We start from the raw sequence: 12,348 nt of genomic DNA, 5'->3' as shown, positions 1-12,348 counted from the left end.
CAGAATTTAAAGTCTCTAGCTTATTTATTTATTGATATATCTGGCAGACAGACAGCTAATCATAAACAAAACGTTTACGGACTCTTGGCAAGTAGAAGAAATTGTTTTTCAAGTGATAAGCTTTAATTTAACAACATTTAAAGTCTAAAAATTAAATCATTCTCTATAAATACTGCGGAGAGTTAGAAAAGATAAATAAGTCACGTGCCCAATGGTGCTCATTAAACACGACGTTACCTAAGCAACGAAACTGAGCAAACTTCAAGTCTAGTGCTTTTCAATTCCAATTCGTTTTTGAGCTATTCAGTGGGAAACAGACAGGCAAGTAAATATACAGAGAAACAAACATACAAAGAGGAATACTATGTGACATGCCGCATCACCATCTTGATTTTTCCTTAAATATAAATTAAGCTTCATGCTAAATTTCACGTCTGTAGGTGTGTAGTGCCTTCTGTATTATATCGAGTATTGAATTTGAAATAAAATGTTTACAACTTCTCGAATTATAAGATTTACTAACGCAAATCATTATTATTTAAAAGCTATTTTTATATTCACATCTACAATAAGGAATTGTACTCTTATGTGACAGATGACGTGAAATATGAATAGCTGAACTTCACATCCATCAACTGTCAGTGTCACCTGACATGTGCAATATTGGAAAGTGGACTCACTCGTATACCGACCAAGTTAACATTTGTGCCTTCTACATTTGTAATAAAGCATTGAAACTAAATGCTGAAATTGTTGAGTAGTAAGTCCTCTGATTAAAAACAGAACATTAACAAATTATAATTATGAATAAACATAGTTATGAATAAGCAAAGACTAACACCAGCCGAATGTATACCTTAAACTCACGTAGCAAAAATAATTAATATTTACACGTCTACAACATTGCAGGATATTTCTGAAATTGGATAAATGTTTACTAATCGTATAATCAGTATATTTATATGATATCGTGTAATATATTAAAAATTATGTATAATATTTACAATATACACAGTATAGTAGGATGCGACTCTTTTTTTGGTTTTTATTAACGATTTGCTGGAGCTAAACCTCATTGGAAAACCAAATGCTTTTGCTGATGACATTGCACTTTTTTACTGTCATAAAAATATTGAAAGACTGTCTGAAATGACGATCTGCATAAATTAATAAATTGGTGTGAATTAAATTCAATGCAAATAAATGTTAGCTAGACAAAATATGTAAATTTTGATTTTAAAGGTTTCAATTTTTTTCTAGTTTAAAGTATCATATCAATCGTTCTTGTGAGATTAGCTGTAATTGTGAGACCATTAATAAAGAGAAGGAATTCAAAGATCTTGGGATAGTTTTAGATGAAAAACTTAATTGGGAAAAACATATAAATTTTTTACATAAAACACTTAAATCTTCGGTAAGAAAATTTTACTTTCTAAGAAATGTCTGCTCTACACATTTATTAAGAACGTTGTATTTTGCCTTAGTTGATTCCAGACTACAATATGGGGTGGTTTGTTGGGGTGGTGCATATAAATATCTAATTCAAAAATTGCGTGTCGTTCAAAATCACTTTTTACGAATATATTAAGAAAAAAAATCCGTGACAGTTCTTTTCCTTTGTTTATGGAGTTAAACATTTTGCCCATTCAGCATACTTATATCTATAAAGTTCTTAGATTATTTTACCAGAGAAGTGGCAATACTGGAACTACTCTTTTATACTTAACGCGTAATATAAATCGTAGAATATTTAGAACTCCAAAAGTATATAAATCGTCGTTTAAATGTTCATTTCGTCATAGCGGCCCTACGTTTTTTAATAAGCTACCCTTGTCAATAAAAGAATCGGTAGGTCTAAGAACTTTTATCAGTAAGGTAAAAGATGGTTGTTTTCTTTGAGTAATTTGTAATTATTTTTAATTATTGTAATTTAGAAAATAACATTTAAAACTTTATTATTGCTAAAATAGTTTTGATATTTTAAAAAATTATTAATTGTATTGCTTTATTAAATATAACAGTGTAATGGTGGCTGTATAATTTAATGTGTTTGTAGTGTGATACAAAGAACAGACGTCACAGTGAGCGGCTCTGTGTCATTCAATTAAAAATCTGGACTCTAGCTTTTTTGTTGTTATTTTTTTGGCAATCTGGCCACAATACTTGTAAACGTGGCCAGTTCTTATTCCGTAGAAAGAGTTTTTGTTCTTTTTATATGTAAAAAACTGCTGGAATACATCATTATTTCATGTAGTTTGTAATTTTCAATTTAAGACTCCATGCTATCATTGAAACAGTTCAAGACCAAATCAATAACTATTGGACTGATCAGTGGCCTTGTAACTATCGTCTGATGTAACTACGCCGTCTCTCATTGGTGGACTCATCGCGTACTCTCTGTACGAGTCCGTCTATAGCTTTCCTTAGGCGCCCGAGCTGATGTCGCACCGTTGGAGCCGTTCTGGAGATATAGTTCGGTTGCGGTCACTCACAGTTTTGCACTTTATTTTATCGACGAATTTTTTACGAAATGGATCCCTGTCTGTTCGTTCATAAGCTACTGTTCTATTTCTTCCAGTTCGGTAGTTATTTCTGCCTCTAGTCTCATACACAATTATGTCTCGGCAATTCGTCATTGCCCGTTAATACATAAACAAAGATGTTTGCAAGATATAGAAACTGAGCAGCATCAACAGTTGTGAATTTTTGGAGGCTTCCTTACACGACTTTAAACTGAGCGATAGTTTTTTTTGCAACTTGAAGAATGTCAAGAATTGATTGTCTACATACATTGCACAACTTTGGACAACTAAACATTAGTTCTTACTAATCAACCCATCTGTTATAGAATCATACCCAGGTTAATACAACTACCAAATTCTAGCAATTTTATTACCTTGCAAATTTTGCTTGAGGTATATATGTCTGCACTTCTTCCATTAATCGATATTAAGATCTCCTTTTGATGTCTCGTGAAAACTTAAATTTCTATAACCTTGAACATTTTTATTGACTATTTATACTATAGTTATATTTTATGAAATAAAGCTCCAGAATGTACATAAATGTGTGCATACTTGTTCGCACAAATAAAATAAATATTTGAATTTCTCTCCTAAAACTTGAGCCTTGAGCATAATTTTTTCTTATTTATTATGCAGTTGCAACATTACTCCATGGTATACTTTGACTGTTTATGATGTTAAAATGTTGGCATATGGTATTCAGGACACATGTATACAGAATGTAAAATGTTTACATGCATACTTCTAGTGTCACGTGCAGAAATAAACACTACCCAGATGTAAATTCAATATGCGAGCGCTAAATGCTTTAAACTAACCCAGCTGAATAGTCGTAGATCATACAAAATATACGGACCGCGGTTATCTATGCGGTACTTTGTATTCCCTGTGATATGGTGTCCTTATTATATCTTGCTATAAGTAAATAGACGTTATAAGTGTGTATATTCTAACTAAGAATCGTATAAAAGTATGCTGGTTTCAAAGATGCATAAATTTTTATGTATTTGAAAATACCAATGCGCAACATTTTACCTTTGAGAAGGCTAATAACTGCAAAAGCAGTAAGACACAAAGATAATCTAACAAAGTATATACCAGTTAAAAATTTAAAATGTCCTTAACTTTTTTTGCAGTACATCCTTACGCCAACATAAATTTATTTTTTACAGTTTGAATAAGTTTTAAAAATCTATCAGTTTTCATAGACTCTCATTCATGATTTATTAGGTAAAATACCGACATAAACTGAGACATGCTAATACAGTGAATATCACTGCAGCACAGATAAACCAATTAGTTGAATAATTTTTAAATTTAGGCTTCTAATTACTTACGTTAACTTCATGGGTAATAGAGAATATTATTTAATCCTTGACTTGTGTGACAGTGAAACTACTGTATTTTATTTTTAATATTAACGCACAGTCACACAACCATTATAATTATTATTAGGAAAGTAGTTTATGTTTGAGGGTTATTATTTAATAGTCATTTGTCCAACGGTGTTTGACATCGATTTATTGTTTTGGAAAAATATTGCTGAACAGTAATTATTTAACAGCAATGCGATTTGTATTATTTGTTTATTATTATTATAAGGCTAAAATAAATTCAAACTATCTAAAGCTTAATCTTATTACACTTGTGTATCAGACGTATCTCAGAGGACTCTATTGGCATATGCCCCCAATAGAGCTATATAACTAGTAATACCTTTAATAGGATTGCCTTGATTATGAAGACAATACACTAAGTAATGCTCACGTTTCACGTAGCTCTAAATTATTGCTATGTAGGGCATTGATTGAGTCAATAGATCTTAAAATCTTGTTTTCTAATAAGCCCTAACTAAGAATACATAGCCATATATTCTTAGTTAAGTAGTACCCTCACTTATTACTATATTCCTATTATGAAAATCATGAGTCTCTTTTTGATTACCATTATCTCGATGTAACAACTGGTTATTAAATAATACCAATGTCATCTATTTACTTAATTATATTTTTGTTGTTGATGTGTGTATATGAATGTTTTAATAATAACACACCGATAATCGGTACCTGAAACTTATAATGCTCCTTATATTTAATCTTAAGTTCAGGATAATAGTTCTATTAAATTTTAAAATTAATTTAATTTATTATTTTTTTTCCATGGTGTCAGAGTATTAAAATCCCTAATTCTTCATTCGGGATAGGGATGTTTGTGCGAAATACTACTTGTAAATGCCGTTTTCACTCCTTAAGTAAGGAAAGGTTAATATGAAAAGGAACTAAGTGTTACCAGTAGAAATGTATTATATAAAACTAGCAGTTAAAAGCTTGGCACATTATTTGCTGTTTCCTATAAAACAGATACATTATTGACATGTTCTTTTTATATAAAATTTTGAATACTCCTCAGATAACTGATAATCACTGAAAAATATTCCAATATCATAATCAAATTTAGATTGAAGTTTAAAGAACAGTGTTTTGCGATCATCAGGTTCCAATAATAACTAAAATGTCCCTCTAGTAATCTCAATTGCTTGAATAATGAAATACTTCATAATTTTTCTACAATTTCATTAGGAATTTAACAATTTTAGGAGAAATCCTTAAGAGAAGACAATAGCAATTATTTATGTAATTAATTATTTGAGTAATAGGTTTCTGTGTAGTTATTCATGGTTTTTTATGTGGAATTTGCTTACATAATAGAATATATATGCATACCTATACATATATATATATATATATATACACGTTAAATTGTATAAATGGCAATAGCCTTATTTAATTTCAATAAACATTGAATCACTAAAAAGTACTTGCTCCGCCGGGAGTCGAACCCGGATCTCTCACTTGCCGGGTGAATGTATATATATATATATATATATATATGAGAAGCCTACTTCGGTAATAAACTGCCAGAAATTTGGAACTGTTGCCAGTGTATTTATCGATAGGCTTCCAGTTAAATTTAATGCCAAATGTAAAGTGTACAGGTAAAATATTTCTCGACCTATCTTTCCAAATGATACATTCACATTTTTACATATTATGATTGGTTTATTAATATTGTAAATAATAAAAGTATTTACACAAATTTACTAAATGATCATATTATATGTATCCGTGTAGTTGTGCTACATGAGTTACTATGTGATATAATTCTACTTATTTCATTTTCTAATTTATTTAGTCTCAATTCTTACATATATGATCCAAAAGACAATTTAAATGGCTACTAACGCTCATCCTAACCCATGAAATGACAAAAGCGAACACTGGACTCATAATGTCTTTATAGAAATGAAGCTTGATGCAGCATTTCAAGAACAAGAATAGGTAAGTGCTTCTTCTTTCTCAAGATATAATACAGAAAGACAGACATAACACACACGGAAATGTTTACAGCTTCCCAAGTAGCAGACTTTGCTAACCTTCAGCTAACTATGTTCCATTGTTTTTAAATGACATACTATTTTAAATCTTAATATTTTTAACAAAAAATGTGATTTGCATACGAAATTTTAAGATATTAGTGTATACAATAATACCCGAAATGTTTAATAAAGGTTTACATTTATAGCCAAAATTAAAACGTACAGTCTAATATATTCTTCACATTCTGATTATATGACTATTTGGAAAAGCTTATAATTGATAACGGAAGGTAAAAATAATATCAAGATAGCTTAGTTTAAGTCGAAAAGTAATTGTTAAAATATAATGAATAGAACCGAAATTGTAGCTATCAAGTTACTGGGAAGAAGCCAATATGTACTCTTGGGGGACGTCTTGCCAGGATAAATTAAGTCTTCATTACTTTCACAGCAAGTGTTAAAAAGTTATCGTAAACTACTCAGCGCTATAATAGTTTTTCGCCTTGAGTATAAATGTCATGTTAAGGTGATTAAGACTATGATGAAATTTTCATCTAACTGAGATTTTGGATTTTATTTTAAGTCACGCTTTTGTTTTGGAGCTTGAAGTAGCGCCATTTACATTCTTTCGTAAAACTATTCATTCAATCACACATACTGCTATAAATTAAAAACCTATGTAATTAAATGAAAGTATTTCAATGCAGTAACAAATACTTTGTTTTGGATTATTGTAAAACATTATTACGAATGGTTTCATCACAACTATTAAATTATGAACTAATTTTCTTTTAGTACTTACTGCAGTTAGATAACCGAAAACAATGTATATTAATCAACAAATAAATTGGCACCAATCAAAATGGCATATAAAAGGTTTTACACAGTATTTAAACCCATGCTGCACCTTGTTTATTGCGTTTTATTACAATGTGATTAGTAATGCATTAGAGGGAAATAAATATATTGTTAAATAACATAATATCTTTTGTTTAATATTATATTAAAATGTGACGTTTTTGAAAATTGCTTAACATGAACAGTCGGCTTTAATATCTTACTCGCCTAGAAAATTATGTTAGAAAAAATATCGGTCATGAAGTTATCAATTAACATTAATAAAACACATTATTTATAACATATTTCGCCACAAAACATAGGTTTACATAAACTTAACAAAGTTTTTAAGGTTATATTAAAACAAAACGATCTTAATATTTTAATCTGGTGAAATTATGATATTTTATTAAACCTTAATAATAATTAACCTCATATCCTAAATTTACTATTATCACATAGTTATAAAACTAAGTGATAAATAGTACATATACTTCATAATAAATACTAATATACATAACTTCTGTTTTGTGTTTACAATTATATGATATGGTATTGTGGTTGAAAAAATTATATTATTAAATGATTGTTCCTCTTTAGTTTCCTTTTTGGTGTAAAATAATTAAAATTACATATTATAAACAATGTTCATGAAAGCAAATCAATACGAATAATTGTTAAATATAATCTGATATTATTCCTTGACTTGGGTTTCATACGAATAAGAAAAGACAAACCAATATTCTTTCATACAAAAAGTACACAATCGAAACTATAATAATTATGTCCAATACTATTTTATACAAACAGAACACAATGAAAATTTTAATAATTATTTCTATTAGCTTTGATGATAAAATTAAACATAACAAAGTGGAAAACCCATATGCAGGGCGAATGACTTTTATTTGTATTATAAAATTTTAATTTTAATTTAAATAGTAATGAAACTCATTCAGCAATCAATATAGCTATGTAATTCAAGTTCTAAATATCCATTTCAAATAAACATGAAGTACTCAAGGCACAATTGCTTTTTTGTTTATTTTCGCGGGTATTTTAGTTTCTACAGACTACATTATATAATATCTACTAACTGGAAGTTTCTTGTGTATTAAGTTTATTCTCTTAAAACTAAGGAAATGTATTCCAGTAACTTAAGCTTTTATGATAAATATCGCATATATTTTAAGTACGCAATACATTGTCACTAACTAGTTTTAACTGTGAACCTACTTTCTGCTTTTTGAACTCTTTAGTCCAAGTCCTTGTGCATTGCAAAAACATTCTATTACATAGAAATAAGAGAAATGTACTACAGTTACTGTGACTCTGATGCAACACTCCAAATGTACTCAGTCTGTTTCTGTTCACTGACTGTGAAATATCCACTTACTTCTCTGTAAAGCTACATTTGCAGTGAGTTCTTGTGTATTCCGGTAGTACGTTCAAAGTGATGGGAGGAATTTAACCGACTAGTAAATAATGAAGCAGATCCACTATGCGTTGATTATCTCCAACAACAGAAAAACTTTTAATCTACTTCTGATCTGTTCTATGTATTACCATTCCTGAATCACTTAAGTATATTTATTTAGAAACTGTCTTTCTTTAATTGAAGACCAGATATTTGAATTATATTACGAGAATTTCTATTAAGTAGTTTACATTTAGTTAGTAAGTATGCTTTTATTATTTATTTCTATTCTGATACAAATTAATGCATTGGTTATCTTTTTATGAAAATTAAAATATATTTCATAACTGGTCACTTACGTAGGAATTAATATTTTTAAGACAGTTCCGTTTTGCATCCTTTGTTGATAGCTAGGTGTAGGTGTGATAAGGTCAATTGGGGGATTTTGCTTGGTTTGGTGTTCCCCCGGCAGTATGTTGTGGCTTCTCACGTAGCTGCGATAGCATGTTTCAGGTTTGCGCATGAAATTAGTTTTTTGTAGCATTTAACTTACGTATAGCGTCCCTCAAACTTCTATTTGTACTGCAAAGATCAAAGTACGACAATGCCTATATGTTTTTTGTTTTTGAAATATTGATTTTGTAGTTTTTATATATGTATACATAATGATGTTTATTAATAATAATTCATAATGTTTTCATCGACAAATTAAAAAAAGATTATTGGATTAAAGATAAACTAGTAACACTGCAGAATTAAGTTATGGCTTGTTAAAGAAACAAACAAACCCCAGTAAAATTATGATTTATAAGAAAAATTTGGTAGGTTATGCTCACCTACTACGCAATCTGAATATAAATGTTCCAAAAATAAATAATACTGCGGAAAGAGCTTCTATCTAATGGAAGTTTCATGAACTAAAAGCTTGTAGCAATAATGTAACAATGAGTGCTCCTCTGTAAAATCAGTGTTTAGGAAGAAAATAAGATTGAAACTCAATGTTGTGAAAATGCAACAACGAGCTATAAAGGGCTCACGATTCCATCAAATTTATTCTGTATGGAACAAAAGCTATATTTACCGTTTACTTCTACGTGTATTCTAAATGAAATGTCGCTTCATGTTGTAATATTTATTAAATAAAAATTACTCATATTTTTAAGCTCACAGGTCTTCTTATACTATATTATTTGTTTCTAAAGACATGATTTAGTTTTCATATTAAAATTAAAATATAATTATGTTATAAGTGTCAACCACACTGGCCTACATTCATGCACCCTCTAGTCCACTACTGAGATTTGTCTACATGCATATATTCTATCGCATAATAAAAAAAACAAATATATTTTATTTCGTAATGTTACTCGCATCAAATATAACAACTAATATTATATCATTAAAGTAGAAAAAAATTCAATTACCTTAAATATGCTATGAATCATTTTCCTCTATCTGTGGGGACATTTAATAATACTCTTAATTAGAAACTATTACCTTCTTTCAACAAAAGTTCTCTGGCTTTTACACCTACGTTCTAGTTAAGAAAATTATTGTCCCCAGTAGTAAAGATTAGTAGAAAATATCCAGCACCTGACTACTGATTACTTCAAATAAACACAGCCTGTCAGTTAGATCTGAAAAGAAATATACGAAGAAACCAATTAACCCACTTTCAGAGTAAGAGACAGAACAAAACGTGTGAGCTTGTCCGAGTATTAGCATTTAAAACGTCTCTTGTGACTTAATGCTATGGCAACTGTGTTACTATGCAACATTTTCTGAGTATTAGATACCTTGCTGTACTCAGATTTCTTATAAATATATGTTTATAAATATTTAATGTATAGAGCGGATATACTGGGATTATAATTATACTCGCTTAATTAAAGTTCATCTGGATTTTATTCCCACCGTGTTCATTAGAACTTTGGATTAGATTACAGTTATTAGTGTACATACACCTTTACACTCGTACCTTCTATTTCCATTCAGTCGTAGGAATGTATTATATAACATGTATTAAATAATTAACACATAACTAAATAATAGCTCTAGTTTTAGGGCTAGTTCTATATAGTGTTAATACTAAATAATTTAAATATAAAGTTATTATTTGCAAAATTGAAAGACAATGAACTTCTATTAAGGTAAAGTACAATTTAACAAATCTTGTTAAGATAATATTTACTATTTTATACTGATACACTACTATATAAAATATATTGGCTGGTTTGCAACCAAATATTTTACAGCGAGGTTTAGAGACTAAAAAAGAATTTTATTTTTCGTTACTGAAAGAAACAATAATATGAATTACATTTTATTTATTAGGAACATTTTAGTTTAGTTAATACTTTGCTGTGACATTTCATGCTTTCATTACATGTAATTCTTTAAACCTTAATATAAATAGTTAATTCAATTTCTGTTTGTAGCGGATTCTACAACATGAGGAACAAAATTACGTTTTATAATTATAATTTAATAATATGTAATAGATTTGAATATGTGATAAATTCTAGGAGAAAAAGAATTGTATATAACATATACTCATATTTACCCATTTTCATTAAAAGCATGCAGCGTAAAATTTGCTAATAATTATACCTTTATACACATCATAAAACGTTCTTCTGCCATTTTAAAACCAACAAAGGGTTTTAAACGTTAAGCTGGTGACGGAATGTCATTTGAGTGCTATTCATATACTTTTGTGTTTGAAGAAGCGTATAAATAAAAGTTGAGTTTATAAATTAAAATTTAAATAGCATATAAAATACTGTATGCAATTATAATACAACAAAGAATAGACCATATTTACATATGTGTTATACTTTCCGCTGTATTTTTTAACTTAACGTTTATTTAATAAAATTTTTGAAGCATATTTTTTATGTTTGCCAACATTTAATGAGCTATACAGTTCCGATAATTTAAATAAAAAACGCTGCAGCAATTTAGAGGAAATTATTATAAGGGAAAATAATATATAAAGACTATATTGTATGCAATTAACATAGAATATAGTTTGCACAAAGGAAGGAAGCTCCGGAAAAATAACAGAGAAAACACGTGTATGAAAGTACTGTAATGGTCGAGCCTGTGGTTATATATTCAAATGTAAACACACGTTGCATACCTACCGCTTTGGTGATAAGAGACCTTAGCGATAATAAATGTAACACAATTTTAATTAGGTAAAATCCTCCATATAATAGTACACTGTACTTACAGTGAAATGGAAATTCATAGTTATTATTAAATAAAACTAGTATTCAATTAGTGTTACAATGTTGATACAAAAATTAAGAATATTGGCGTAACATTTAATGTATTAAAAGTTATATTTAAAACTCGTAAGAATTTAATTATAACAAAGACATGGGTTTTCAGTATCTGTTCGACAGATCTGAGAATACAATTTATTAATGAACAAACAATATACACAAATAATTTATAGATTACATTCTCACTGTTTCATAAATTGCGTAAAAAAATTACAGGACGATAATCGCATTATGCCGAGCATCTGCGGAACAATGGCAGTTATAGGAAAAGGGATTTATGCGATAGAAGAGAAGGAAAAATCTCTTAATATTCCGTAACCTTTAAGTATGTGTAAAGTCATATAGTATATTTACTTCAAATACTACAGTTGGAATGTGGAATGTCATCGTGGGAATAAGGATAAAATTAACCTTTTGAAATAACTATCAAATATTAAAATAAATAAACAATTTCTCAACACCTATGTCATTTTAATCATTAATAAGACAATATTTTTACTTTTAGTAAAACAAGACTTTAATGACATTGGTTAAAAAATGCAATGGGAGACTAGGTTATTTTGTAATTTATTTTACAAAATGTTTCACAGAAGCCAAATAAAACATAATTACAAGGCACGTTTAAGCTAATCTGTAAAATAAAAGCTGTAAAATTACAGGTCCAAAAATAGCATATTAGTGTCTGTTATGAACTAACGATCTCTGTTAGGAACGCTTTACACATTTTAATTACGATTACAAAATTGTTTAAAAAAGATATATACCTGATGAAACAATAAGAAAGCCAAATTACCTGGTATACATTTTATTTCATATTTTTATATAGGTGTCTCTGATCTTGAAATAAAAAATGTTCGTTTTTTTAGCTCCTTCGTCGTCGACTTTTCTTCGATCTCTTCAGAC

Source organism: Homalodisca vitripennis, chromosome 2, assembly GCF_021130785.1.
Source record: "Homalodisca vitripennis isolate AUS2020 chromosome 2, UT_GWSS_2.1, whole genome shotgun sequence".
NCBI lineage: Eukaryota > Metazoa > Arthropoda > Insecta > Hemiptera > Cicadellidae > Homalodisca > Homalodisca vitripennis.
The sequence above is the reverse complement of the archived record's forward strand: the minus strand, read 5'-3'. Positions refer to the sequence as shown.